Consider the following 6,951-nt stretch of genomic DNA (forward strand, 5'->3'; position numbering starts at 1 on the left):
GAGCCGATCGCTCAGATCGAGGACGGATGGCTGGACACCGCCTCGGGAGCTGCAACTTCTACGGCGATGGAGCCGAACACTTACCTTGTCCCGCATAAAGCTCATGACTTCGAGGTGCCGGACTCTCTGACGGACTCCGAACCTCCTGCGCCCCTGCCAGTCGAATCCGACTGGGCGCCGATCATGGAATTCACCGCTGCGGACATCTTTCAGCACTCACCCTTCGGTGATATCTTAAATTCGCTGAAGCATCTCTCGCTATCCGGAGAGCCCTGGCCGAACTATGGCCAGGATGGTTGGGACGCGGACAATGAAGAAATTCAGAGCCCACCCACCACCCACTTCGTAGCCACCATCGACGATCTAACCGACGTGCTAAACTACGACTCTGAAGACATCAACGGTATGGACGACGATGCCGGAGACAATCAAGAACCAGCGCCTACAGGGCACTGGAAGGCCACCTCGTCACATGACATACATATGGTGGACACCCCAAAGGGAAGCGATAACGAGGAACAACGGGATGCGGCAGAGGATAATCCCGCCGATAAACAACCAAAACGGCGACGTAGACGCCGCCCTAAGTCCCGCCTCGATCAAAGCAGCATTCCTAACGACCCAGCGATAGAGCAGGGCAAACCAGCGGACGACGAACATACAACCAAGCAACCATCCGAACAAGACGAACCGGATAATCAACCACTTCACGGAGCAATCAACAGTCCGGACACAACACCGGAGCATAAGAACCTTCACAAAAGACTCGTCGCCACTGCAAGAAGTTTGAAGAAGGAAAAACGGAAGCTCAAAACAGCGGAAGACATACTCAGAATGAAGTGGAGCAAAGTACTCAAGACCGCAGACAAATATGGCAATGGCCATCAAACAAAGAGCTACCCGAAGCGCAAGTTGCTGCCAGAATTTGACGAGGAAGCCATAGAGCCCTCACAGTCAAAAAATAAAGAGGCCGCCTGGCCGGATAGACGGCCAGATGACAGGCCAAAAGCGACAAGCGGCGCCGCACACAAGCCGACTTATGATCCTGGGAAAACGGACGGCCCAACTAGGTCCATCTACGGGCCAAAAAAGAGGGCCCCAGGAAGTAACACAACACGACAAGTGTTCGAAGACAGCGGCACACCCAAATACAGGGGCGCCGCACACCCGCTATGTTTTACCGATGAGGTGCTGGATCATGAATTTCCAGCAGGGTTCAAACCCATAAACATAGAGGCATACGACGGCACAACAGACCCCGGAGTCTGGATAGAAGATTACATACTACACATACACATGGCTAGAGGAGATGATCTCCACGCCATAAAATACCTACCCCTCAAGCTCAAAGGGCCAGCTCGGCATTGGCTCAAAAGCCTCCCAGAAAACACTGTTGGAAGTTGGGAAGAGCTTGAGGACGCGTTTAGAGCAAATTTTCAAGGGACTTATGTCCGCCCTCCGGATGCAGACGATCTGAGTCATATAACCCAACAGCCCGGAGAGTCAGCGCGCAAATTCTGGAACAGGTTCCTTACCAAAAAGAACCAAATAGTCGACTGTCCGGACGCGGAAGCCTTAGCAGCTTTTAAACACAACGTCCGAGACGAATGGCTCGCCAGACACCTCGGCCAAGAGAAGCCAAGAACAATGGCCGCGCTAACAAGCCTCATGACGCGCTTTTGCGCAGGAGAAGACAGCTGGCTAGCAAGATGCAGCACCAGCGACCCGAGTACATCCGAGATCAGAGATGGAAACGGAAAATCACGGCGCAGGAAAGATCAGTGCCGGAATAAAGAAAAAAGCCCAAAGGGCACGGCGGTCAACGCCGGATTCAAAAGCTCGCGGCCAAACAATAAAACACTGCCTCTTAAGGACAACAGCGACGAGCTATCAAATTTAAACAAAATTTTAGATCGGATATGTCAAATCCACAGTACCTCCGGAAGGCCTGCAAACCATACCAACCGAAATTGTTGGGTTTTTAAACAGTCCGGCAGACTCAACGCCGGACACAAGGGGCTCGATGCGCCAAGCGAGGACGATGACGAACCCCACCAGCATAGCACCGGAAGTCAAAATACTTTCCCACAAGAAGTCAAAACAGTAAACTCGCTTCATGTGACAGTACGGAAAACCAACACGGCACTCGCTAAGACAAGTGTCGCACGGTCCACCCCAGCGGAACACCGAGATTGGATGTCAAAACCAATCACTTTCGACCATCTGGATTAGTCCAGAAGTATCCGGAACGCAGGATAGATTGCCCTGATATTGGATCCCATAATAGACGGACTGCAATCCACGCAGGTTTTGATGGACGGCGGGAGTGACTCAAACCTGCTATATCCGGACACAATCCGCAAGTTGGGATAGACCCTACTACAATTCGGCATAGCCGCACTTCCTTCAAAGGAGTGGCGCCAGGCCCTTACGCCAGGTGCACAGGTTCATTATTACTAGAAGTTGTGTTCGGGTCACCTGACAACTTCCGACGAGAAAAGCTAACCTTTCATGTCGCCCCATTTAAAAGTAGCTATCAAGCATCACTGGGACGGGAAGCTTTCGTCCGCTTCAATGCAATACCACATTACGCGTCTCTTACACTTAAAATGCCCGGTCCATGTGGCATCATTTCATTAAAAGGTCGCCTGAGACCCCGGACACAGCTGGACGAGTCCGGAATAAATAAGCTAGGGGCTACCTAGCCGCACACCCCCTCACAAGGGTTTGTACATATAAGCCATAATGAGCTAGCATAGGCTCAACCTTATTAATCTATATTTCAATTTTTTATGCACTTTCTCACACGATTTCTTTTCAAACTAAGTTCCTCTCTTTTTCCAGATGAACAGCGTGCACACCCGTCCAGGATACGGCACAACGGAGGCACAGGTGCAGACGTGCAGTAGGGACCCGTTGCAAGGACTCTTTTCAGACTAAGACCCTACGTAAACCTTTCTTACTGTCTCTTGTTGCTATAATCCCCTGGTTTCTCATTATAACCAGAGTGGAGACTGGCATTTTGGCATCGGCCGCGCCAGAAGAACTTGCCCGTACCTGGACACAAGGGGCTTAGGGCATTGTTTTGCCTGCTATTGTAAAGACTGAACACCTTCGGGAGTGTTCGGCGTCTCGAGTTAGGCCTTATATGCATCAGCTCCGAATCATGTCTTTGGTCAAATGTTGGGTTTGCCCGGCTCCTGTGTTTTGCTGCCTTACGTTCCGTATCACCGGCTAACGCGGCACCAGGAGAACTACTGCGATTGTGCCCCAGTTCGGCTGGGCGAGCACCTCAGTAGAGAAAGCCGAAAACTGACTGTCATGATACAGCGAGAGACTGGTCAACCACTCGATCGACCATGGGAATGTTTAGAATTCCTCCGCTTTGACGAAGGGCCGTTTCTCGGTCAGGCACATACGCGCCCCAAATTCGGAGAGCATGGTGCCCCCAGGGGCTATGTCGTAGCCCCACCCTCGAACTCCATGGCTAAGTGAAAGTGATAAAGCATTATAGTCCGGTTGCCTCGTTTGCTACGCTACCACCTCCTTTACAGGACCGAGACGTCGGATTAAGTGTGAAAACGCGCTATTTTTTGCGAACACCCCCGCACCTTGTGCGTGGGTGCTGAAGCCGACGACTGCCATCTTTCAGGTTATACACACGTATACATGAACGGCCGCATAGGAGATATTCTATTACTTGAACGCACAAGTATAAAAGGCGCTTACATCATAAATATTGTTTTACATCATAAAAACGTTCATTCAAATGTAACATTTTTTGAGCACTTCGACTCTATTACACGAGCACCACGCAGCACTTCGCCAAAATAGTGCCCAGCGGGTAACCGGTTATCGTCCGAACCCAGGGTCGCAACAGCGGTGGCATCCATCTCTGTCCAATATGTCTTCACACGGGCGAGTGCCATCCGTGCACCCTCTATGTAGGCCGACCGCTTCATCGCCTTGATATGCGGCACCGCCCCAAGAAATTGCTGCAATAAGCCAAAGTAACTCTTCGGCTCGGGCCTATCCGGCCAGACATGGGTCACTATATCCGCCATAGCAAGCCCGGACAACCTATTTAGCTCATCCCACTCGGCCAAATGGTCGGTCAGCGGAAGTGAACACTCCGGACTATGGAATTGAGACCAAAACAGCTCTTCCGTCTTGTGATCCTTCTGGCTTCAAAAATGCACAACAACATCCGCCGCACTCGCTGCTAAGTCCATATAAGGGTCCTCTGGACCCCACAGTTGGCCCAGCTGAGCATACTTTGGATCCGTAAACCTTCGGCGCAGCAGAAAAGGCTTGCCAGCTACAATATCTCCGGCCTGGCGCAACTCTTCCTTTATAGCTCGCATTGCAGAGCGGGCATCCCTGGCTTCGGCGGTGGCCTTCCCCAGGTCTTCTTGCCCCGCTAGGCGCTCCTTCCCAAGAGCCTCATTGCGGTCGGTAGCATCTTTTAACTTCGCGGCCATTTCGGCCATCTCTTCCCTTCTTCGGCAGTGTGCGACCCTTTCGGCCGCTAACTCCTCGGCCGCCCTTGAGGCTGCCGCATTACTCCTTCTGGCCTGCTCCTTGGCTTGAGCAAGTTCGGTCCAAAGGCTCTCCACAGCAACGGCACTATTTGCATTTCACGCACATGTTGTAAGGAGCTGGCTTCGGCTCCCTTACCAAGTGACCGCACAAAAACACTTACCTTGTGACTCATCAAGTCGCGTGTTGACCAGCATGATGTCCGCATCCGCAACAGCGAGTTGCCGCTTTAGTTCAGCAACTCCATCAGTCCGGCTGGCCCCCGGACGACCCGCCACCTGCATCGGCACGGCGGAAATTTAAACCTGCGATTTTGATCCTCGGCACGCTGTCGATTTCGACAACCTACCGAGTCTCAGGGGCTACTATCTATACAGGGCGCATTCTATATGCAAAACTGTTAAAAGGTGTGTCATTTTTACGTACCTCAAATCCCGCCAGCAAACTCCTGACGGCATTATGCAACCCGCCTTCGGTGGACGAAATCCTTTCAATCACCATGCTCATTAATGCGTGGTGATCTTCTGAGATAGATGCCTTCTCAAGCAGATCCTTCAGCCGTACACCAGTTGGCGCCGAACTATCCGGCTTTGCCAAACCAGGGGGCTCCCTCCGTGATGACACTTCAGGCTCGTCCGCCCTATCTGACGGCTCCCCGGATGGAGGCGTCTCGCTCTCCATCATCTTCGGACGAAGGTCCCCCGAAGACGAGCTCATTTGCGAAGGACGGAGATCCGAACTACAAGGTAAAAACTTTAGTTATCCTCAGAAGCACAAATAGGGATGTCCCTTATTATAAAACTCCTTTCTTTCTACTTACGGCTCGTTGGAGGGCTGATTCTTTAAGGATCTGATGCAGGACCCTCTGGTGAAGATTTCTTCCCCCGTTTAGGGGCTTTTGCCCCCGGGTCCTCGGAGGCAGTCCTCTTCTCCCCTTGGAGGGAGGGATTCTCGATCCCCCCCTCTTTCAAGAGCCTCCTTAGGTGAGGCAGTAGCTTTCCTGCTTTCCCCTTCGCCTTCCTCTGGAGGCGCAACCTCAAGCATCCGGACTAGCACGGAATCCGGCGCGGTCTCGGGGAGGGGGGCCGGACACCATATCAATTTTGCTTCCGCTATCCACTCCTGTTTAGAAGGAAGTTGGTCATCAGGCGAATCATCGAAAGGCAAACAAACGGTATGTCTGGACTTGGAACTACTTACTTGAGTATCCAGGCGATTGCAGCTTAGGCCAGCATCCTCGGTCAATTCCGGACGCGCCTCTTGCGATCCGAAGAATAATTTGTACATCTCCAGGGGTGTCATACCCATGAAGTGTTGAAGAATCCGTGGGCCCTCCGGATTGAACTCCCACAGCCGGAGAGGGCGGCGTTTGCAGGGCGGGAGACGCCTAATCAGCATAACCTGCATTACCACCACCATATCAACCTCCCTCGTTTGGAGATCTCGAATCCGGCCCTGTAGTAGGGGCACGTCCTTTGACGGCCCCCAGTTGAGCCCTTGGTTGATCCACGACATCAACCGTCGTGGAGGTCCCAGGCAGAATAAGGGAGGCGGCTTTTGTCTACGGCCCCTCGGAACGGTAATATAGAACCACTCTTGCTGCCACGGGCCGAGCTCCTCTTGGAAGGAGCCAGCGGGCCACGGGGCATCGGCCCTCCTACTTATGGCCGCCCCGCCGCACTCCGCTTGACGCCCCCCGATCATCTTCGGCGCCACATTGAAGGTCTTCAGCCACAGGTCGAAGTGAGGGGTGACGCGGAGGAAGGCTTCGCAGACGACAATAAATGCGGAAATATGGAGGATGGACTCCGGAGCCAAATCGTGGAATTCCAACCCATAGTAAAACATGAGCCCTCTCACAAAAGGATCCATCGGGAAGCCTAAACCCTGACGGAGGTGGGATACAAAAACGACATACTCGCCGGGCTCGGGGGTGGGGATGGCCTGCCCTTCGGCAGGCAACCTATGCGAAATCTCATAAGCCAGGTACTTGGCCTCCCGCAGCTTTAGCACGTCCTCCTACGTGACGGAGGAGGGCATCCACCGGCCCTGGAGGTCGGAACCAGACATCATTGAAGGTCTGAAGCGCTCGAATCTGGAGCTCTAGGTGCTGGAACTTGGAGCGGGGAGAGGATTCGATGGAGGATTGAAGAAAAGAAACGAGCCATGGTCCCGTTATAAAGAGGGAGAATACCGAGAGCCGTCTCCGTGACTGTTTGGGACTCGCCTTCGATAGAGGGGGCGTGGCAACGGGCGCGGTTGGGTTACCCACATCCGAATTGATGAGAATCCCGGATTAAGGGGGAACACGATCTCTGCTTCGACAAGACGTGCCAAGGAAACCGCTTCGCTAAATGCGCTGAGGTGGTAGAGTAAAAAACGATTCAAGTAATGGCTTGGTAGTGGCGTGAC

The sequence above is a fragment of the Triticum aestivum genome, chromosome 5B, assembly GCF_018294505.1.
Source record: "Triticum aestivum cultivar Chinese Spring chromosome 5B, IWGSC CS RefSeq v2.1, whole genome shotgun sequence".
In the NCBI taxonomy this organism is placed as follows: Eukaryota; Viridiplantae; Streptophyta; class Magnoliopsida; order Poales; family Poaceae; genus Triticum; species Triticum aestivum.